Raw genomic sequence first — 23,714 nt, 5'->3', positions numbered from 1 at the left:
CATCTCTGGAACACATAGGACTTGAACCCAGCCTCCTGGCTCATAGGTGGGAATATTGCCTTGGCACCACATTTGAAATCTGACCTTTTTTTAGTCACTCGTGGGATATGGAGGGGTCACATATTTTGCTGGTCCCGTACTGCCCTTGAGAAGGTGGTGATGATCTGCCTTCTTGAATTGCTGCAGTCCATGTACTGTAGGTACACCCACAATGCTATTAGGGAAGGAATTCCAGGTTTTGACCCAGCAACAATGAAGGAACGGAGATATATTTCCAAGATGATGGTGAACTAATCCTGTCGGTTAACAATCAATCATAGTTAACTGCTGCATTATCCATTGATCAGCAGTCCACTTTATAACCAACCATTACTCTCCTTATGTACAGTATTCCAGTCTTATTCTTGCGAATTGTCCTGATGAGGCGGAGTTGGAAATCTCGAACTAAATGTGTCCATTTTTACGGCAACACTGGAGTTGTATGCGACGAAATGACCGCTTCAAGAAGCGCCTCGTGTGCTGCACAGCGGTCGGAGAGGGGCATGACAATGCCGTGAAAGGTACTATACAAATGCACCTCCTTGTTGCACGCTTTGGGGGCGGCGGGAAAGATTCAAACGGTCGGCTGTTGATGTCACTGCGCGAGTAGGCCCCGCCCTCGTGCACCACGTGACTGTCCCCCCTGCGCCTGCGCGGACAAGCGTGAGAAGATGGCGGACAGTGCGGAACTGAAGGTAATTTCGCAGACGGATTGCGGCTGGAGTTCGGGCCGTTCACTGTACCCTTTCCTGTGGGAGGATGGACGGAGAGCGGTGTGCGTATGTGGGAGTGAGTGAGAGGGTGGAAAGAGCAGGAAGCGGCGGCCGAGGAGGAGGGAATAGGCCGCGCTTTTCGATCATACCGAGAGAGAATAAAACTGAGGTACCGGATCCCCCGGGCAGAGCGTGGGAAAAAGGCGCGGAACTTTGCTGTTTTTTTAATCTGGCGGCTGTTGACAAGTTATAGTTTCCCCTCAATCTCTCCTCCTCCGCGCCGTCGTGGGTTTGAAGTTGAAGCAACAAACAGTGCAGGAGGCCAGGACACTAGTGCCTCATGAGGGTGATGATGGTGAGCGATCTCTTGCCCTCTCGCCTTCTGCAACCTGATTTATCAAATAACGAATAAAAGAGAATTCTTATTTCTTTCAAGCGGCAACCTTTAGGACAATTTTTGTGTAGCTGAGCGGCGATTCCCCCCCCCCCCCCTCTCTGGTATCCAGAAGGTTTTGACCCTGGGCAGCGCCGTCGCCACTTCAAGACAGAAGGATGATGGCGATCTGTGCGCTTTGCTTTTGTATCCTGCCATTGTTTTTTTTTAACTTGAGCCACTTTATTTTTGCACGACCACCTCGATTTTAAAAATCGCGTCCTTATTTACAATTTCGGAAGTACACCGTCCGCTTTTATAGCTGCAGCTTTCCAAATGTTTTTTTATATTAAAAAAATGCTGCAACCCGTTTCTTCTGTCCTGTTTAAGCCCATCCTGCGTTAACATGTTGTGGTGTTTTAATCTATCCGTGTCGGAGGCTGTCTCTTTTTAAGTTTGCCTAGAAATAAACATTGCGCCTCCGGAAACAGCGTGTCGGAGTTTACTTTCCTGATCGCGTTTTCTTTGCGCATCTATTTGATGTGGTTTCTTTCTGATCAGCGATTTAATAAGTTTGCTTAATATGCTGATTAGATTGAATATATCCCATATGATGTGCTGTATTGATTAAAACAGGATGGTATATTTGCGTGTTTTGATGCAAGCATTAATATGATCTATCAAATTATACTCCCGAGATTCAGATCATTCGGTGCCCTGTACGTTTTTAAATTGTGATTTTGAGAACCATATGAAATATTGCAATTGTTAAATATGACGCCGCTATTTGTATCGCTGTAATTAGGATAAAGTGCGGCTTGATGTTAGATACGCAACAGAATCGATGCAAATCCATAAAATAACCAGTTTCAAAAGTTAAGTGGAGTATGTGTGTATCAAAGTGTTTCCACTAGTTGACTACTTGTTTGTCTTTGAGCCTCAGTAGCTTAATGGTATTCCGTTGCAAGTGATCATTGTAATGCTTTGGGGGCTTTTTGTGTATGTACGTAAGTAAATGGGTCATATACTATTTTGGTCTCGGTTTTCAGTGAGGATGATGGAAAGTGAGCAAAGATGTGGGTCAAGAATCTCATTTAAGAGATTCTGGTTGTATCTGTAGGGACAGAAGGTAAAAGGAGAATCAACAGCCTTTATTGTGTTTTGTGTGGCAGTAGATTACCATGTTATCCACTTATCTCTGTGAAGTTGTTAATTCACATTAAGCAATCACACCCAGCTGAAAGCATCATATGCAAGTGAGTTTAGGCAGCTTTAAAACTGAGGATGCATCCACAGTGTAGGGATTCTGTGATTACAAAACACAAACGTAACTTGGATATGGAAATTCATGTCCTTTCTGATACTGGGCTTGATGAGGTGAAGATCGTTGTGGTTAAAAATGAACTCAATTTTCTCTGATGTTTGTGTCTAATCTGGGACTACATGATTTGGCTCCCAGAAACTGGGAAACAAAATAATTTCTTTCAACGCTAGTATCTCCATGTTACTTGTCAAAAATGGAAAAAACAGCACTAATCATTAGTATTTCTGGTCTTACATCTATACATTGTAATATTGTGTTTGAGTTAAAACTTCTTGTTTTTGTAAGCCTTCAATTTACATCTTTTTATTCTTTGTTTGTGCATTTACATTTATTGTAGTAATTTTGTGATTTGGAACATCTTAACAAAAAAAAACTGGAAAGTGGAGAAATGTTGGCATTTTTATACATTTTGTTTAAACCATGCTTTCCATAGCAATGGACAGTACGGTAAAGTAGCAGTACTGCAAATGGAAAGATCTGTTTACTAGGTACAATCCTGTAATTTTATCTTGTGCAATTCCTGAAGAAAATTTGATTTTTTTTTGCCCTCTATCTGAGTTCTTGATGTATGCACTTATGCACAATATCTGTTTGGCTGAATTTCAGAAAAACTGTAAATTTTGCAGCATTAATACAATCAACATAAACTGCATGGTCCTGATTTTGTTTTCAGTCTGAAAACTGTCATAGTCTTCTTGTTGAAAAATGTTTTCTTGGATGCTTCCTCATTTTTAAAAAAGTTGGAATTGAGTGTTTATTCATTCTAGTGTTTTTGTTTGACAGAATAGTGTAATGTGTGCAATCAAATCAATCCGTGTTTGTGGCAGTGCAAAACCTACCTGTTGTATAGTGATTGGACTTGAAAAGATACCCTACTGAAAGAACCTGTTGGAAGCCAGGCAGATTTCATATTTCCACAATACATCTTCCTAGTGTCTTAGCGTAAAATGTAACTTATCAAGGTCAGTTGACTAGCTCAGTGGCTGTTCTAGTCTTGTGCTGGTCAACAGATGCTAGATTTTCCCTCAGAAATGGCCTTTGCCATCTATTTACCACAATTAATGATGCTTGACTATGCAACTTATTCATGTTTCTGAAAGCAGAATTCCTGGCAGCTTTTCAGGTGTTCTGAATGGGGTAATGCAGTTCTACTCTGAAATTTTGATAGGTGAAGAAAGCAAAGAGTACACAAATTTAAAATACTATTCAGGATTGTGAATGGTAGTAGTTTTTTGTCCACTTGATGCAATCAACTTGAACTAAATAATGTGGAACTTCATGGTTAACACTGCTAAGAGCTGCAATGTAAAAATAATGTTGAGAATAAAACTGACATGACAAATAGTATTGTCAGTCTGTATATTGCACTTTAAAGTGCAGTACTGGTCATCTTGCCATGCTGACAGTTAAGTATGTTGAAAGAGAAAACAGCTGGTAAAATGAAGGTAAATCGTCATCTGCGGTGAGAGCAGATGTTGACGTTTTGGTGTTTGCTGTTCAAAATTGGAAAATGAACACAACATATTAATAGTCAGAAAATGGGATACGGGAAAAACACAAATGTAGAGGATGTATGGAATTTACAACAAAGAAATAGGCTGTACAACTGATTTGGTCCAAGTCTGTGTTTATCTTCTAAGGACTGTCTCCACCTTTTCTTAACTAATAGCAGATATCTGTGGTACTGGGGATTTGTCAATATCTGTCCAACTTTCACTTGGCTTCAATACATGTGAAACTGGCTTTCTAAAAATTCTGTTGTAAATATTTGAAGAATATAAATTGCTGCTCTCATAGGGAAGGTCGGGATGTAGACATTAAAAGTGTCAAGGGATTTGAGGATAGTGCTGGAAAGTGGTATTGAAGTAGAATGTCAGCCATAATTTACTTGAATGGCAGAGCAGGCTTGAGGGGTTGAATGGCCTATGCCTATTCCTTTTCCTATTTCCTATGTTGCTTTGTCCTGCCAGCATAAAATTCTGTCTTTCTCCTTCATTTGTTTATCTAGTTTCCCTTTAAGTGCATCAAGTGCTTCTTTTGCCTCAGCAATCTGTTTGTGGCAGAAAGTTGTACAATATTACTCATGTTGGAACCTTTTGGAAACCAGACAGATTTGTTGTTTCCACAATACATCTTCCTCGTGTGTTTGTAACTTACCAAAGTTGTTGAATAGGTCAGTGGCTGTTCTACTCTGGTACTGGTTAACAGATGCCAGATTTCCCCTCAGAAATGGCCTTTTTGCACCTGTTTACTCCTGAATTTTTCATTGGGTTTCTTGGTGATGGCCTTATAATTATAGTTATGGCCTCACCTATAAGTAGAAACATGTTTTTTATCCCTACTCAGTTAGGCTTCTTTTATTGTTCTGAAGGTGTTCATTAAGCCACTGCACCTAACCTACACATCCCTGAACACTATGGGCAGTTTAGCATGGCCAATTCACAGAAGCTGCACATCTTTGGATCGTGGGAGGAAACCGGAGCACCCGGAGGAAACCCATGCAGGCACGGGGAGTATATGTAAACTCCACACAGGCAGTCACCCAAGGCTGGAATCAAACTCAGGTCCCTGGCGCTGTGAGGCAGTAGTGCTGGCCACTGTGCACCGTACTGATTTTTGTTTACCTGAAAGAATCATCACTTTAAAGAGGTGGAAAACAATGCTAGTCATCAGAAGACGTCTGAATGATTAAGGCGAATAGTAGGCTTTAGGAAAAGGCAAAAGATGGAAGAGATCAGCCATGGACATATTCAATGGTGGTGCAGGTTTGAAAGGCCAAATGGCTTACTCCTGCACCTTTTTCCATGTTTTTATATAGCTTAAGAGTAAAAGAAGAAAATGCTCGAAATACCCACGAGGTGAGGCAGCATTAATGAAGTTTTAATATTTCAGTTTGCTGATTTGATGAAGGTTTGTTAACATTAGCTCTGTTTTTCTCTTTCGGTGTTGCCTGGCCTGCTGAGTATTTCCAGCATCTTTTGTTTTATTTCCGATTTCAAACATGCATAGTACTTGGTCTTTTTTATAGCTTTGGAATTGCATTTTAAATTGAAGCTAAAGATGCAGATATTGAGGTATAGGGTTGACCAGCATATTCCACGAATGTACAGTGTCACATTTGTGACATGATCAGAGCTTGATTTTAGAAACAAGAGTAAGCCATTTAGTTCCTCAAGACATTCCATCATGCATTGGAATCGTACCTGGTTTTTAACACAATTTGCTTTTCTCATATATCATCTTTTGGATAACAACCTATTCAGATTTGAACGCTTCATATTTTGTTCCCAATCTTAGTTTGATTTGGATAAGAAAGGAGACAACATAAGAAAGGAGAAAGGTGAGCAGTGTCTTCACCTTAATCTAGAGCAGTAAAGAATGATATGCATGTTACCTATGCATGAGTAGCCTGTTTTACATGAATATCTTTGCACTATTTCCATAGAATTTATGCCTTTTTAATTGAGAGGAAAGTAGAAATAAAATTGCTGCCTCATATTTAAAGATTGACTTTGACTGACTCCTGATATATTCAAGCATTGTGTTCTTGGTACCCATTCTCAGGAATGCAGTTTATATACTCATGCTGCTAACCTCTGACCCTAATCTTATGGTTCACTGATTGTCAGGAGATTACAAATGAAAAATAGAGGTTTGTACTGAGTAAAGCAAATGTTTGTTGTGGAAACTAACCACTACTACAAAAACGGGTTTGATCATTTCTGCTACAAAGATTCCGAAAGCCATTTTTAGAATACATCTTTCAGGCCGAACCCTTTGATAAAGCAGGGAATGACGAGAAGAACAATGTCAAATATTTAGAGTTTGATTCTCTAAGTGCCAGTAGCCCTCCATTTCTTACCCACTAGATATCTTTGTGTGATCGCCTGACCAAAAAGCTATTTTATTTTTAAAGTGTGTTATAGCTAAGCCTGATTATGTTCCTTCTCACTGTTTCTAACTGGAGCTACTGGTTAGTGGAGAAGGGAGAAATCCTGCATCACTATTCTCTATGCTGTGTTAGACCCTCAACTGCCTAAATCAGAACTAAGTTAAAAATCACACAACGCCAATCACTGAGCGCTCTGAAAGCTAGTGCTTCCAATTAAATCTGTTGGACTATAACCTGGCATTGTGATTTTTAACTTTGTACACCCCAGTCCAACACCGGCATCTTCAAATAATAAATCAGAACTGTTAATCTCTCAGACCCAGGCTTGTTTTTGCCTATCTGGCCATGTTGACCAAGAATATTCTTCTCAGACAAAGGTGGTTGCTTTGGGACACAGTGTGGACTGACTTGAATTGTGATGTTAGCGATAAAGTGATGATGAGGTTTGTTAAATAGGGTGTCTGAGCTCAAGTTTAATGTGTAGCCTGCTAACTTTAATATATTATGTTAGAATGAGAAAGGGCAAGGCTTTTTTGGCATTGAATATACTTTATTTTCACCCATTATTCTCAATTTTAAAAAAAAATTTAGAAAAATTATTTCTTAAATTGGCTTAGAAATAATTTTGAAGTGTTATCTTTCAAATGTACAATATTTCACTGCAAAGCATGATGCATACTAGCACTACAAATTAAATGCTTGAATATTAAAGGAGAACATGTGGAATGTAAATGTTTGATGTATGATTGTTTATTGAAACAGTGTAGTGAGATTGAAAAAGATATCTAAGAATAATGTATGTCGCTTTCATAATCAGACAGTGTGATAAAGTAATTATTGTTGATGAAATATTGGGCATACAATATACAGTAGTCTACTGAAGTTGTGCTAGGGCTTTGTAACACACTGATCAGGCTATTCTTAGTGCACTATGTTCAATTTAGGTCAGCATACCACAAGCAGAAAATGAAAACATGTTACAGGAAATAGTGATGAGCTTGATCCAATTGTCAAGGAGATGAGCTACAAATAAAGATTAGAGAAGCTTAAGACAGTGAAAGTAGGTCCATGCCATTCTGTTGTGTATCATTGCAGGCTGAGAGAATTAGTGTCATGCTACAAAAGGTGGAGTTTACTTAGCAGAAATGAAATTGAGCTATCTAGGTAACTTCTATTGAGACAATGCTGATGATCTATCAACTTGTTGAGATTACAGAAGAAGAATATACAAGGGAAGGAAAATTGGTATTTTGCATAATAAGATGAAAAAAAAGTTGAAAAGAATGGAAAACCTGGAGTATAAATGAGTGAAGTCCACAACTTGTCAGCCAACACATGTAACCTGAGCCAATATTCACATGTAAGATCCTAGGGAGTGTTGCTGAACAGAGAGACCTTGGAGTGCAGGTTCATAATCCTTAGAAGTAGAGTCGCAGGTAGATAGGATAGTGAAGAAGGCATTTGGTATGCTTTCCTTTACTAGTCAGAGTATTGAGTACAGGAGTTGGGAGGTCATCTGGTGGCTGTACAGGACATTGGTTAGGCCACTGTTGGAATATTGCGTGCAATTCTGGTCTCTTTCCTCTTGGAAGGATGTTGTGAAACTTGAAAGCGTTCAGAAAAGATTTACAAGGATGTTGCCAGGGTTGGAGGATTTGAGTTATAGGGAGAGGCTGAACAGGCTGGGGCTGTTTTCCCTGGAGCTTTGGAGGCTGAGTGGTGACCTTGTAGAGGTCTACAAAATCATGAGGGGCATGGATAGGATAAATAGACAAGACCTTTTCCCTTGGGTGGAGAAGTCCAGAACTAGAGGGCATAGGTTAAGGGTGAGAGGAGAAAGATATAAAAGAGACCTACGGGCAACCTTTTCACGCAGAGGGTGGTACGTGTATGGAATGAGCTGCCAGAGTAAGTGGTGGAGGTTAATACAATTGCAACATTTAAAAGGCATTTGGAGGGATATGGGTCAGGTGCTGGTAGGTGGGACTAGATTGGTTTGGGATATCTGGTCGGCATGGACGAGTTGGACTGAAGGGTCAGTTTCCGTACTGTACATCTCAATGACTCTATCTTGATGTAGAGCATCAAGATATTCTGTTTTTGAAGTAACTCAAATTTTTAGGGGTCGATGACCACTTCTTGCACTTGAGAAAGGCAACCGATTCTGATGAAATTTTGATGTTATGTCCTCTGAGACAAACTTTAAAATTTTAAGGATTTTTATTATTTGAATGGATAGATGATTGTGAAACTGATCTATTTAATTGTGGTGTGGATATTGCAGCCAGCAATATAGTACTGGAAATGTAACATCTTGCTCTACTACTTGGGTTTCTTTTAATCTCAAGACTTCTGAATTTCCTTTTGATCAATTTGGTCTTCTACAAGATGTAAAGATTTTCTGCAATTGAAATCTGAGCTCCTTCATTCTCCAAAGAATCTAAACTAAAAATTTGCTTCAGTAAGTTGGAAAATATACATTCTTGTTTAGCTTGTAGATTTCTAATTTTTGAGACCTTTTAAATTAATTTAGATAATTCAGTACTTTTCCACCTGGCCTTTTATGTGAATTTAAATGAAGAACTGCTTTTATATCAAGCCTGTTTATATTTGGGTTTCCTTTTTGTACTTTTGTGGACTTAAAGTTGCCAACAAAGAATGTAGTAATTAAAATGCTTTTACTAAGGCATGCTTTATATTCTGGAAAAGCTTCTACTTGAATTGTTTTGTACTATACTAGGGATATCAGGAGTGTACAATCGACCTGATATACATTTGAAACAGAGTTATAATTATAAGTTTAATTTCTTGGCTGTGAATCTTCCCTCATGTCTGGGTTAGTCCTTTATGGGCAGATTGCCTGCCTGTAGCTAGAAAATATGTTGGTGAAAACAGACCAGTATTTATTTTTAACAGCTCTATTTTGGAGTCTGGGAAAATCACCCCTTGAGTTTGTTGATTCTCCAGTTGCTTTGCCAGATTTAAATTACATTTCTGTTCGAGATGTTGGGGTTGCTATTAGTGACAGCACAGTAATACAAAGGGTCCACAAGCAAATCTGTTCTCTCAACGCAGGGTGAACATTGCATGTAATGTAGTGCTTTGACTTTGACATATCCCTGAATGTAGAACATTGAGTGTCCATCATTATATTAAATAAACTGTACAGGGAACATGAACTTTCAATGGCTGTTGTTAATGATTTGAAAATATTAATCTTAATCTCTTTTACAAGTGTATCTGAGAATTAACCTCTATTTTAGCATTCCAGGGATGTTGTTCCTGTGAGCTAAATCTTTTCTTGCAACCCTTTTGAAATTTTAATATAGCATGGTACATATGCACCTGATAATTTATCCAGTCTTCCTGTTTCTTGGTAACTGGTATCTTGCACTATTGGGACTGTTCTCACGTTTGGTCTTTTAATTTTCTTTTCCTCATTGTGGTTTTCCACACTCATTGCCTTAAATGCCATTTCCTAGTCATAATTCTGAGAGATGAGCTTAGCCACGTTATATCACTGTTTTGAGCGCACTTCTCACCCAACTCTTTTTTTTTTCATTAGATTAGATTCCCTAAAGTGTGGAAACAGGCCCTTCGGCCCAACCAGTCCACACAGACCCTCCGAAGAGTAACCCATCCAGACCCATTTCCCTCTGACTAATGCACCTAACGCTGTGGACAATTTAGCACTGCCAATTCACCTGACCTGCAAATTTTTGGACTGTGGGAGGAAACTGGAGCACCTGGAGAAAACCCACACAGACACAGGGAGAATGTGCAAACTCCACACAGACAGTCGCCCAAGGCTGGAATCGAACCTGGGACCCTGGTGCTGTGAGGCAGCAGTGCTAACCACTGAGCCACCGTGCCGCCCCGTGGTGTTTAATCATCTTATATAACTTAGTTTTATTAAGCTCTTACCTATGGAGGTTTAAAGAACAGCCCCTGTATCTGCCTTTAGTTCACTGTAATAATCCCTCTTTAGAATATGCTCCTATTTTCTGCAATTTTTTTCAGATTTGGAATTTGTTCCTAGTTGTAAGTGTTATTTAGTGAGGTTTCTATTGGAATGTGAAACTATATTTGATTTTGTTATCTTCCATTGTTCTTTTTTTAAGATTCCCTACAGTATGAAAACAGGCCCTTTAGTCCAACAAGTCCACACTGATCCTCAGAAGAGTAACCCACCCAGACCCATTCCTTTACCCCTGACTAATGCACCTAACATGTATTTAAAATATGTAAGACATAAATGTGTACAAAAACTTCCCTTAGAACTATATCCAGTTTTAATTTTATTATTCTTCCTCCTCTCTTCTGGAGGTCTTTTGCTTGTGTCTGATTTTGCAGGTTGGAGCCACCGTATACATCTTGCAGTTCTTGACATGTGGCTTAGTTAATGTTGTTGAGTTCTGTGATGATTGGACAGATAATAACTGAGGCCAATCCTGTCGGTTTTCCTTTGCACATGTGTGAATGGGCAGCAGTCCAGCTGTCTTTACCCTCTCTTTCAAAAGTAGCCCAGGTCATTTGTGTTGCCACTTGCTGCTGTAAATGACATCAGGCTAGTTCAATTAGATATTGGTCCAAGAAGTGTTTAGTTTATTGAGGACTTTGCCTTGGCATTATGGTTTAGTTCATATTGGTAATACATTTTTTTTGCTTTAGCCTATTGTATTAAACCTGCTAAAAGCATCTTCATGAGTCTGTCAGTAGACTTGTATAATCAGCTATTACAGCTATCCTATGGCAGTCCTATTTCCGATATTTTTATTGTACCACTGATATAGGGGAAGCATTTTCAGTATTGTTGGGTGTGTGGTGCTGGTGTATGGATGGTGTACTTCTGTAGTTTTAAATAAACTAGAGTCCTTCACAAGATAATGCCTAATATGGCGGGGGATGATGGTTTGGTGATCTTATCTGTGCCTTGTCCTCCCCTTTTTATTTCCAGCATGATTCCCAGGGCCTGTATGGAAGAGTTTATTGTTTATTCACAGACCAATAACTGACATATTTAGTGAAACAATTAGCTTTTTGGCCATCTTCATGTGCAGCATTTTAATTAACATTATGGGTGTAGCTTTCACATAAGACCTGACATGATGTTTATAAAAAAAACATAAAATGGCCTTTGGTTATTGATTTGTTTTATAGACATTTAGTGCTTAATGTTCATATTTTATATTTAAGTTTGGATGAGAAATTGATCCCATTCTCTGATGATTTGTAAAATTGTTCACTTTTTCAATTAATCTGACAGTTTGTCTAAAACTGGAATAGAAGTTTGCCATTTGTGTCTCTTCCCTCTCCATTTCCGCATTTGGCATCTGCTGCTTGGGTTAATGGTAGCAGCTTTTAGCATACATTCAAACCACAGCTATTGCTATACAACAATGAAGTACTTGGAATGTACTGGAGAGTGTTAAAGCAAGGTCTTAGCTTAGACTGCAGACAAAACGAATTGTTACTACATTGATTAATGGCTTCAATCTTTTGAAGGTGAGGAGAAAGCGAACTGTATACAAACAGCAGCTTTTGTGTTTATGGCTGTATAACTAGAATATGCTACTAGATTGCTAACTGTATTTTTATGAGAACCAGTGTTTTTTTTTCATGGAGATAGTATAATTGGCTATCAACCACTATAGAGTGAAAGCAAGATTGAAGATGACTTTACGTAAAGATTTGTAACTGGTGCCGATTGCTGTGGTTATTCGCCAAGCTGGGAAGTTGATTTGCAGGTGTTTCATCTCTTGTCTAGGTTACACTATCAGTGCTTGGAACCTCTTGTGCTGCGTCTTCTGGAATTTATTTGGTTCCGTTCCTGCTGCTTCCGGTTGCCAGTTCATTGTTGGTATATTGAGACTAGGTGTATGTGTTTGTTGGAGTCCATGGATGAGTGCCATGCTTCTAGAAATTCTCTGGCTGTCCTCTGTTTGGCTTGTCCTATTATTATTGTGTATGGATACTAGGGACAGCTGGTCATGGCATTTAGTGGTTAATTGGAGTTCATGGATGTGGATTGCTAGTTGTCTGCCTGTTTGTCCTATGTAGTGTTTCATGCAGTCTTTGCACGGAATCTCGTAAGTTATATTGATCTTGCACATGATGGGTGTAGAGTCTTTTGTTCTGGTGAATTGTCTGAGCATGGCTGTCACTTTATGGACTGTCATGAATCTGAGGGGTTGGAGAAGTGTGGCTGTTAGTTCTGAGATTTTTTTGTGTAGATAGAGTGCCTAGTGAGTTAGGTTGTGGCATGTCTTCGACGTGTTGTTTGTCTGGTAGGCATCTGTGGATGAAGTTGTGGGGATTCCTTTCTTGGTGAACATTTTGTAGAGGTGTTCTCTTTGCAGGTTGGGAGTGCTCGGTATGTTGTAGACCCTATACCCATCGTGTTCAAGACCAAAGTAATTTGCAAGATTTCACGCAAAAACTGCATGAAACACTACATAGGATAAATAGGCAGACAACTAGCAATCTGTATTTATGAATACCAACTAGCCATTGAAGGTGACCACCTGTTCCTAGTATCCATATACACAGGTGACAAGTGCCACAAATTCGACTGGGACAACACAACGATAATAGGAGAAGCTAAACAGGCAGCCAGAGAATTTCTAGAAGCATGGCACTCATCTATGGACTTTATCAACAAACAAGTTGACCTAAACCCAGTATACTGGCCACTGCAATGAGTGACTGGAAGCAGCAGGAATGGACCCAGATAAATTCCAGAAGTCACAGTATAGCAGCACTTCACAGGAGGCTCCTAAGCACTGAGGATGTCACCTAGACAGGGGACGAACCGTCTGCAAATCAACTTTTCAGCTCGGCGAACATAGCCACAGCCGTGGCATTGAAGCTGACTGACTGGTTTTAATTTTAAGATTGTTAAAATTGCTTTGAAGAATCATAACAATCTAACTTGAATTTCAACTAATCATGTGCTAACTAGAGTGATCTAATGCCGTTGTAAACATATGGTCTGTCTTAGCGATTTTTGACAAAATTTGTAGCTCAGGTTGATGATAAGTATGTAAGTTAGCTCGCTGAGCTTGAAGGTTTGTTTACAGACATTTAGTCACCATTACTAGGTAACATCATCACTGAGTGAAGTGCTGGTGATATGTCCCACATCTATTTTACAGGTCTTGGTTTCTTAAGGTGGGTGATGTAATTTCCGTTTTATTTTCAAGGGAAGGTAGGTGGGATCTAAATCGATTGTGTTTATTGATGGAGTTCTGGTTAGAATGCCATGCCTCTTAAGTATTCTCGCGTGTGTCTTTGTTTCAGATGTCCTAGGGTGTGTGTTGTCCCAGTCCCAAGTGGTGTCCTTCTTTGTCTGTATCTATAAAAACTAATGATACTGGGTCATGTCTTTTGCTGGCCAGTTGGTGTTCATGTATCCTGGTGGCAAGTTTCCTGCTAGTTTGTCCGATTTAGTGTTTTTTTACAGATCTTGCATGACATCTTATAAGTGACATTAGTTTTGCTGGTGGTATCTATTGGATCCTTTAGGTTCATTTGTCACTGTTTAAGTGTGTTGGTAGGTTTGTGGGCTACCATGATGTCAAGGGGCCTGAGTAGTCTGGAAGTCATTTCTGATATGTCTTTGATGTAAGGTAATGCGGCTATAGTTTTTGGTTTGGTTGTGTCTGCTTGTTTGGGTTCATTTCTGAGGAATAAATGAATTGTGTTTATTGGATATCTGTTTTTCTTGAAAACATTGTATAAGTATTTTTCTTCTGCTTTTTGTAGTTTTTGGGTGTTGCAGTGTGATGCCGCTTGTTGAAATAATGTTTTGATGCAGCTCCATTTGAACTATTTGTAGAAAAGTGTCACTGTGCCAGTCTTTCTCTTGCTCCTTGTCTACATGGATTACAAAACAATGTCACACAGAATGATGCTATTTTGTTCAATGAGCCTGCATCAACCTTCAACCATCTGTTTGGTTCATCTAATTTTCTTCCTCCTAGTTCTTCTTAAAACCCTTTGGAAATTTATTTATTTGTTCCAATTGAGATGAAATCTATATACCGTTGTTTATGGTCAGGCATCTCATATGCCTCCATTCTAAAAGCACATCTCCTAAATTGTCCTTTTTGTTATTCTGTGCAGAGCTATCATTCTGTCAACCTGAAGAAGATGACCTGCTATGTAACCATTGTAGCTTTCCTGGGATGTTTCAATCTTAGCATATATAATGTGCATAAGACTGATTAACAGACTGATAACTTGAGGCTTTTCTACTTAAGGTCAATGGTATATTTTAACTATAAGATTTTAAAACCAACTGAAATGTAAATTTTCATGCCTTTTTCTGCCATACAATTTTAAACCATTTTGGCTGCTCTTTTTTTTTCTTTCAGTGATGGATAACACACAATGAGGGCATATGTACTTAAGTAAGGCCAAAGCTAAGTATTAGAGGTGATCTAATGTGGCTGTGTTGGTTGGTATATTGTCTTTGGTTGGTATATTGTCTCTGAGTCAGTAGGTGAAAGGGGAAAGATTTAAAAAGGACTCAAGGCGGGCAACCTTTTCATGTACAGTGTGGTGCGTGTATGGAACGAGCTGTTAGAGGAAATAGTGGTAGTAGGTACAACTACAAGATTTTAAAAGGTACCTGAATAGGAAAGATTTAGAGGGATATGGGCCAAATCCTGGCTAAAGGGACTAGGTCAGATTGGGATGTCTGGTTGGCATGTATAAGTTGGACCGAAGGGTCTGTTTCTGTGCTGAATGACTTTATTATAAAAAATTAGGCTCATAATCCTTTACTGTACTGAAGAATGTGCTGTCTTTCAGATGAGAAATTAAATTGAAACATCATGTACTCTCTCTGTCACATATAAACTATGTCATGCCACTGTCTTGGGAAAGAATGGGTGTTATTCCCAACGTCCTGGCCATGGATGCATAAATAATCAGTGTCACAAAAATAGATTACATGCTTTTTATGGAATCTTGCTTTATGTAAATTGGCTTTCCGAAATTGTTAGAATGAGCAGATTTCAGATGTATTTTAAAGACTGTAAAGTGATTTTATTGTGAATGTACTGTTTAAATGCAAGTTTTTGTTTTAAACTAAATGTCATACTTACCCATTTTCCTCAGGTTGTCCTTATATTCGGCCGTTTCATTTCCTAATCAATTTGAAAACAAACTGTTGTCATTGTTTTTGGAAATTTTGAGCTTCAAATATATTTTGTTGCTTGGGTGGAAGATTAATCTAGAATCTGTGGTTTGTTTGAACTGAGAGTTCAACTATATTCATATTTATGCAGATAATGTTTGAAACAAACCATTTTCAGGAACTAAATAAAATAAATTCTGTGCCTCATCCAAAGAAGGATGATTACATAAATCTTGCACATCTCTATGCAAATAATTTCACTTAAAATTGCAGCACTTCCTTTTTTGCATATTATGAAACTAAAGTTGCCTTCCCTTGAGTCCCTAGTTTTCACTCACTTCAGTGTCTTCCATTAGCCCTCAGATATCCTCAACTGAGCACCTTTGTCCAATCTGATTCATGTGATTTATTGTGTATCTCAGAACTGAAAACTGAACCCAGATCGTAAAAATTCAGCATGTTAATGAAGACACATAATCATCAATGCTAAATTAGGGTTCATTTTTTTAAAGAAAGATTGAATTGGGAAAATCTCTTCAGTACGAAAGAAGTGAAAATGATTATTTGTTAAGTGTCCCTATGACTTTAATGCTAAATTGTTTTGTGGCATTGCACTTAAAATTTACTTGCGTTCAGTAAGATGTGGTACTGTAGAATCATTGAGCAACTCTACCAATTCTCTGTCATATTGCATCCAGCTTTTGTCATGTTTTAATTGTATACATATTTATCAGACCTGTTTCATACGTGCTTGCATTTAAATTTTCTTCCAGTGATTATCTCAAAAGATTAATTCAGTTTTACTGTTTAGAATGGCATCATAATTGAACTGAAGAAAGCAGTAACGCGAGCTTACCGATAAGACTGCCATCAGAAAATTACTCAAAACTTAGTTGTAGTGTTCTAAACCTTTTTCGAAAAGTTTTGTTTTAAAACAAAAAGTGTTATTTATAGCTGTGCAACTCTAGCTTTAATGCATACTACAGTCTCTCATGTGCTTGAGACTGATTAGCAGCCTGATAACTCGAGGCTTTTCTACTTAAGATCAATGGTATATTTTAACTATAAGATTTTAAAACCAACTGCAGTGTAAATTTTCATGCCTTTTTCTGCCATACAATTTTAAAGCATTTTGGCTGCTCTTTTTTGTTTCAGTGATGGATAACACACAATGAGGGCATATGTACTTAGCTTTGGCCTTACTTAAGTGTTAGAGGTGATCTAATGTGGTTGTGTTGGTTGGTATATTGTCTGAATCAGTAGGTGAAAGGGGAAAGATTTATAAAGGACCCAAGGGGGTAACTTTTTCATGTAGAGTGTGGTGTGTGTATGAAACGAGCTGCTAGAGGAACGAGCTGCCATTTGTAATACTCATCGATTTATGGGGAAATCTGTAATCTCAACTCAAAAAAGGACTTCTTCTGCCCTCTTCTCCATGGCAACAAGAAGCAAATTAACCTTGTAGGTATTTTTAATCAACCCATTCAGTAATGTTATGACACACTTCTGGAGCTGTTAGGACCTTGAAGTCGGGCTTTCTGGCCTGGATGTAGGGACAATACCACTGTGCTACACTTTAACCTTGTAAGTAGAAATACTAATTGTCTACTTGAGAGTCCAATTCTTCTCTACCTTGGAAGTAACTGGATAGTTTACAGCACAACTGTTTACAATCTGGTTTATTTTACACCTTTCTCAGACTTTGTGATATTCTTTAGCCTGCTCAGTTTAAATTCCGAATTCTGTTGTTGCCTCCAAGTATAAATATCTTGCACCTTTTTCCTAGTAACACAATCCAAACCTCCGTTTGGTCTCTCGATTTAAATCATCCAAACCTGCTGTCAGGCAGACTCAAGAATAAGTCACATAACCCCTTCATTTACTCTTAATTTTATTTTGGGACAGTGGCTTTAACGTCTATCAGACTACAACATCCATGGCTCCCTTGCCATCGTTTTTTTTTTATTTGATTCCCTTTTTATTTTGCATCGTTTAACTCTTCCACCCTTTTCTCTCCTTCAAACAAAAAAAACCGAAGAACTGCAGATGCTGAAAATCAAAGAAAATTGGAATTGCTGTTCTGAAGAAGGGACATGGATCTGAAATGATAACGCTGCTTTCTGTCCACAGGTGCTGCCGCACCTGAGTTTTGCCATGCAATTTGATTTTCTTTCTCTCCTTCCACCTTTTGGAAAGCCCTCATGTGCATTTACCCTGCTAGAGCTACCGCCTAGAAGTCAATTTTCTCTCCTTAAATCTGACTCCTTCCTCTGCTTGGTATTGTGTTTATATCTTGCACAAGTTCATCATATGGTTATTTTTGTGGTCAGTTGTTGTCTCAGAAATCAAGATATAGCCAATGCAACAAATGACAGCAGCAGTCAAACAAGGGAGAAGAAAACAATACAATTAAGTTCGAAGGAAGAATGGGACCCAATTTTCAAATAAAATGGAAAATACTAAGAATCAGATCACTGGGAAAGCATGCAACTATCTTCCTGCCACAAAAGACATGTCCACTGTAGCAGAATAAATACGTATAAATTTCCTATACAGGCATCTGACTTTATAATGATTTAGAAATGAGGTCAAGGTGTTAGTGGATGCAGTAGGGATTAATTTGCTATAAAAGAATTCAGTTTGCTGAAAAGACTAGATAAACTAGGATTGTTCTCCTTTTAATGATGTGAAGATGCCTTTGTCGGGCTGGGGTGGACATATAGGTAAAAGATCAAAGAACATGCAATTTGTGCAAATGTATTGAACAAACCCAAATGGCTGTTAAGTTTTTAATCAGTTAGAGTGGAGGTGCAGGTTTCAATTGATTAATATGTGAATCCCAGAATTTCTTTCAAGTCACTGTCCTGAGGTAACTTAAGATTTATCAGTGTAAAAGAGATGACATCTCAAGTCAGACAATGTGTTTCAGGTGTGAGGCCTTGTTTAGAGTTTGTCTGTGTCTTAACCTGGAGTCACTGGTTTGATTTCCAAAGTGGGAATTTATAAAATGCCACATTGGCTGACAATGTACAAGTTGTGTGCTTTTTGAACAAAATAGAATATCTGCGTGTGTGTGTGTGCGCGTGCGCGTGGGTGAGATGGTGTGTGTATGTGCATGTGTTGTGGTGGGTGGTGTCCCCACATGTAATGATAGTATCCATGCCAATGCTCTGTGTTTTTCAGTGGTTGCCATGACCAGAGTTGTATGGTGTTGTGGTTGATGTTGTCCTGAAGGCTGGGCAGTTTGCTGCGAACAGTGGTCTGTTTAAGGTTTGGTGGTTGTTTGAAAGTGAGAAGTGGAGGCATAGGGAAAATCTTGGCGAGATGCTCATTGTCCTCGATGGTTGCAGGCTTTTAATGAAGAAGGCTAGGACAGAGTTTAACAGGTTTTTTTCCCAAAATCCTGGCAGGTTTGATAAAGTAAATAAGGAAAACTTTGGAGTCAGAGTTATGATCCCAGCTAATGGTAACACTGGACAAGTCATATTCCAAAGTAAAACATGGCTTGATTGATCATAAATTTAGTTTTGTAGTTGGTTATCCTGGTGGTTTATCTCTGTACGTATTCACATGAAATTGCAAGTGTTATTTAACACAAAAATGCACGTTTTGTTGCTCAAAAGGGTAAAAAACCTCAAAACTGTTTGTCAATATGAAATAATCTTAACATAAACAACAAAAGCCTAGATTCAGCCTTTCCCAGCAATATCCTTTTCAGATACTCAATCCTAGATAATTTTTAATCCTACCTTAACTGCTTGCTTATTTTAATCAGTAGCCATCATTTTGTTTTTATAATTTGGTTATTGTGGTGGTGAATCCTGCAATAGCATTACAGACTACAAGAAAATGGTTAGATTGAATTATTTTCCACAACTTAATTTAGAAAGGGAGCAAAATCCTGAGTCCTTGCAGTTTCACAAAGTATCTTCATAGATAACTGTAGTTTTTGTCTCAATGTACCTATGCCAATAATTTACATGAATCTGTATAAACTGCTTCTGCCATCTCCTAAGGGAATTTCTTCCACAAATTGACCACTTGCACACTTTAAAGTATTCAGCCTGTAATAAGAAAATGGAAACATCAATCTTTTTTAGATTATGTGATATTTGGCAAAATTGTTGATTTAAAATTGGATGTGGCAAAAACAAAATGCTGATTGATTAATGATTTAGCATGGATACAGTATAGGAGATTAAATAAACACAAGACATTGACTCATGGCGTCATACAACATGGAAGTAGACCCTTCAGTCTAACTAATCCACACTAACATGTTCTCAAACCAAACTTGTCCCACTTGCCTGTGCTTGGCCCAGATCCTTCTAAACCTTTCCGAATCATGTATTTATCCAGACGTCTTTTAAATGTTGTAACTGTACCTGCATTCACCACTATCTCTGGCAGTCCATTCCACACACAAACCACACGCTGTGTAAAATAAAAGTTGCTCCTCATGTCCTTTTTAAATCTTTCTCCCCACCTTAAAATTATGCCTTCTAGTTTGAAACTTATACATCTTATAGAAAAGACCTTTGCTATTCACTTTATCAATGCCCCTCATGGTGTATAAACCTCTATAAATTCATCCCTCAATATCCTACGCTCAATTTAAAAATGTCCCAGCCGCTCCAGCCTATTTTTATAACTCATATCCTCTATCTCTGGCAATATCCTGTTTAAATTCAAAGTTTGTGAGAAGATTTGTAGCTCGGGTGCTTGTTGCTGTGGTTCTGTTCGCCGAGCTGGAAGTTTTTGTTGCAAACGTTTCGTCCCCTGTCTAGGTGACATCCTTAGTGCTTGGGAGCCTCCTGTGAAGCGCTTCTGTGGTGTTTCCTCCGGCATTTATAGTGGCCTGTCCCTGCCGCTTCCGGTTGTCAGTTTCAGCTGTCCGCTGTAGTGGCCGGTATATTGAGTCCAGGTCTATGTGTTTGTTGATGGAGTTTGTGGATGAACTCCATCTTCCCTCTCCTTGGTGTTGAGGTTATGTGTTTGTCTTTTCCTTGTTATCAGGGGTACGATACTTTGTCTCACTGTTTGTTGTGTCTCTTCTGTCAGTCCATTGTTCCTGAGTGTGCATTCTAGTGCTGCACATAGACCTGGACCCAATATACCGGCCACTACAGCGGACAGCTGAAACTGACAACCGGAAGCGGCAGGGACAGGCCACTATAAATGCCAGAGGAAACACCACAGAAACACTTCACAGGAGGCTCCCAAGCACTGAGGATGTCACCTAGACAGGGGACGAAACGTTTGCAACAAAAACTTCCAGCTCGGCGAACAGAACCACAGCATCCTGTTTAAATCTTTTCTGAACCTCTCCAGTTTAGTAATATCCTTACTATAACAAAAGGAGCATGACTGCACACGGTACTCCAGAAAAGGCCTCACCAACATCCTGTATAACCTCAACATGACGTCCCAACACCTATACTCAGGTCTGGGCAATGAAGTTGCTCAGCAAATGTGCTAGACGACTTGTACAGCTCAACATTGTTATGAGTCACTTTACTAGAACTTAGCAGTATTTAAACTTTGCCATGATGTTGGCTCTTCCTTTTCATTTTGGAGATGTCTGGGACAAAAGTAAGACCTCTTCTTTGAAGTTCACAGTTTCTAAAATTTACAATGAATAGCTGAATGAGCTGCTTGGGAGATGCTAGGCAGATGCACCATATGTTTAAACCTCAAGGTTACAGAAGGTCAGAGGTTGATCCCTGGTCCCTGGTGACTAAAATGAGCTTATGTGGGATGACAATAGGAGTTATTGCAATGGGCCTTTGCACCTCTAGGCTAGGAAGTGAGAACACCAGCCTTGGTTCCTACTGCTAATTACTATCCTCTGCCGGAAGGTGTGCATCTGGATAAAAAACGTGCTTGGTTGTGCTGCTCGCAGTTTAATAGTCTGCCGACTCTTACTGTCTCTTTGTGTGAAGAATGACCATGTGAATGAGGCATTGTTGGCCTGTTAATTGCTTGTGGAACTATGGCTAGATTTGGTGTTATCAGAAGAGAAGAAAAAGGGTGAATAAGTTTTAAAATATTCTTTTCAAAATGACTTAGAAAAGAATGTTTGCAAAATATGGATGGACTAAATTAGCCTGGAGGATAATTAAAATGTTTCCTCAGGAAATTCTCATAATTACATTTTGAAGAATTGATTGGACTAAGTTAAACATGTATTTGTTTTTGGTGAAAAGGTGTATGCACAATACTGTATTAAATTTGCATGTGCAACAAAGTTTGACTAGGTCAGATTTTACTGGAATGCAGGGAAAGGTCTAGCTGTATATTTATTATAGAATCAAGTGCTTACAATAAACACCTCAGTACTTCATTTTTGGGATTTAACCATCAGATCAGCAATCCTCTAATTTTAATGGTGAGAAAAGTAAACGATATCTCTTTCCTGCTTTCCTGACCAGACCCATAGCTGATACTGCACTGTAGCAGGTGACATTCAGGAGTGGATTCACTTTAGGGATGTGCTCAGTATCTCTGTAGTTTCAAAACATTGCAACTGAATCTTTGGCTTGTGGCTATCAAAAATGGTGGTGAGTTCAAGTTGACACCCAACACATCAAGAGGTTGTTGAGAACATGCAAGTATAAAGTCGACGAATTGAAAAGAATGAACAATCCTTCAAACAATTCATCTAACTTTTCCTCATGCACCACCGGCTTTCATGTAGCAGAACCTGCAGATTGGAACCTGTCAATCTAGAGAGGATACAATCGTAACAAATTGTCTCAAAAGAAGTTGGCAGAATTAATTAGTGAGAAACAGAAAAAAAAATACTGTAAAAGCTTCTATAATCATATAAAAAGTAAAAGATCATCAAAGACAAATGTGTGCCCATTACGGAGAGAGGCAGGAGAATCTGTATTGGTAATGACCCTCTCTCACTAGTATCCTTACATACAGATAAGGAAGGACACCAGTTTGACTGGGACAACACATCCATCTTAGGACGAGCCAAACAGAAACATGCATGATAATTCCTAGAATCATGGCATTCCAACCGGAACTCTATCAACAAACATATTGATGTGGATCCCATTTACCACCCCTTGAGAAAAAGAACAGGAAATGATGTCACCATATGAAATGACATCACTACAGGAAATGATCTCACTACAAGAAATGACATCACAGACCCAAGGAAACCCAAACATCTAAATAGAAAGCAGGAGACACCAGCAGTGCTTCGTCCAGAGGCTCACTGAAGCTGTTACCTAGTATGGTGATGAAACGTCTGAAAATGCATCTTCCAGCTCAGTGAGCAAACCTACATCCAGAACCTCAACCTGAGCTACAAAACTCGCGAGACCAAAAAGGTGATAGATCCCCTCAATGGGGGATTTTTAAATATTTAAATAATCTAATTGTGAATTTTACTGGGTAGACCTCCATCTAAAACACATTACACCCCAGCATGTCAAGAGAGGTGACTGTGGAGATACATGGTTGCATTATGTGGTCATTATTGCTATTTAAAACCTCCTACAGATTGGAAGGCAGACCCCGCTATTTAAGAAGGGAAGGATATGGAAAACCGGGAATTGTTTCAGTACACCAATTAGTCTGACATCTGTGTTTGGTGAAGTGCTAAAATCTGTTACAAAGATCAGCAACTGTTGTTATCAGTTTGGTAAATAATAATGGTGGGATTGGGCAGAGTCAGTATGTTTTCCTTGCATAATATATGTTTGACAAACCTGTTGGAAGTTTTGCGGATATTTGCAGAATAGATAGAGGAAAACTAGTGGATGTGGTGCATTTGGATTTTCAGAAGGCCTTTGATAAGGATCTGCTCAAAAGAATAGTAAACACAATTAACGTGTGTGAAATTATGGGGGGACGTTACTGATATAGATTGAGATTTGGTTGATAAAGCGAAAGTAGATAGTACGTTCTTGGGTTGACTGGCTTTGATTAGTGGGATATGGCAAAGATCACTGGGTAGACTCCAGCTGTTCACAATGCGTGTTAGTGATTTGGATATGAACTGAAAATGTGTTGCTGGAAAAGCGCAGCAGGTCTGGCAGCATCTAAGGAACAGGAGAATCGACGTTTCGGGCATAAGCCCTTCTTCAGGAATGAGGAAAGTGTGTCCAGCAGGCTAAGATAAAAGGTAGGGAGGAGGGACTTGGGGGAGGGGCGTTGGAATTGCGATAGATGGAGGGAGGTCAAGGTGAGGGTGATAGGCCGGAGGGGGGTGGGGG

General features: G+C 39.0%; 1 long non-coding RNA gene across 2 annotated transcripts in view; it reads left to right on the top strand.

The window, feature by feature from the left end:
• The first annotated feature begins 394 nt into the window (after positions 1 to 394).
• Positions 395 to 23,714, top strand: part of LOC122540904 — an 84,032-nt gene continuing 60,712 nt past the window's right edge. The window contains exon 1 of one of the 2 annotated variants that reach the window (XR_006309453.1): positions 395 to 734. This is a non-coding gene — a long non-coding RNA (uncharacterized LOC122540904). Of the gene's footprint in view, positions 922 to 23,714 lie in introns of both variants that reach the window. The other variant, XR_006309454.1, reaches the window with a different exon arrangement.

Source organism: Chiloscyllium plagiosum, chromosome 36 (assembly GCF_004010195.1).
Source record: "Chiloscyllium plagiosum isolate BGI_BamShark_2017 chromosome 36, ASM401019v2, whole genome shotgun sequence".
Lineage (NCBI taxonomy): Eukaryota > Metazoa > Chordata > Chondrichthyes > Orectolobiformes > Hemiscylliidae > Chiloscyllium > Chiloscyllium plagiosum.
The sequence above is the reverse complement of the archived record's forward strand: the minus strand, read 5'-3'. Positions and strand labels throughout refer to the sequence as shown.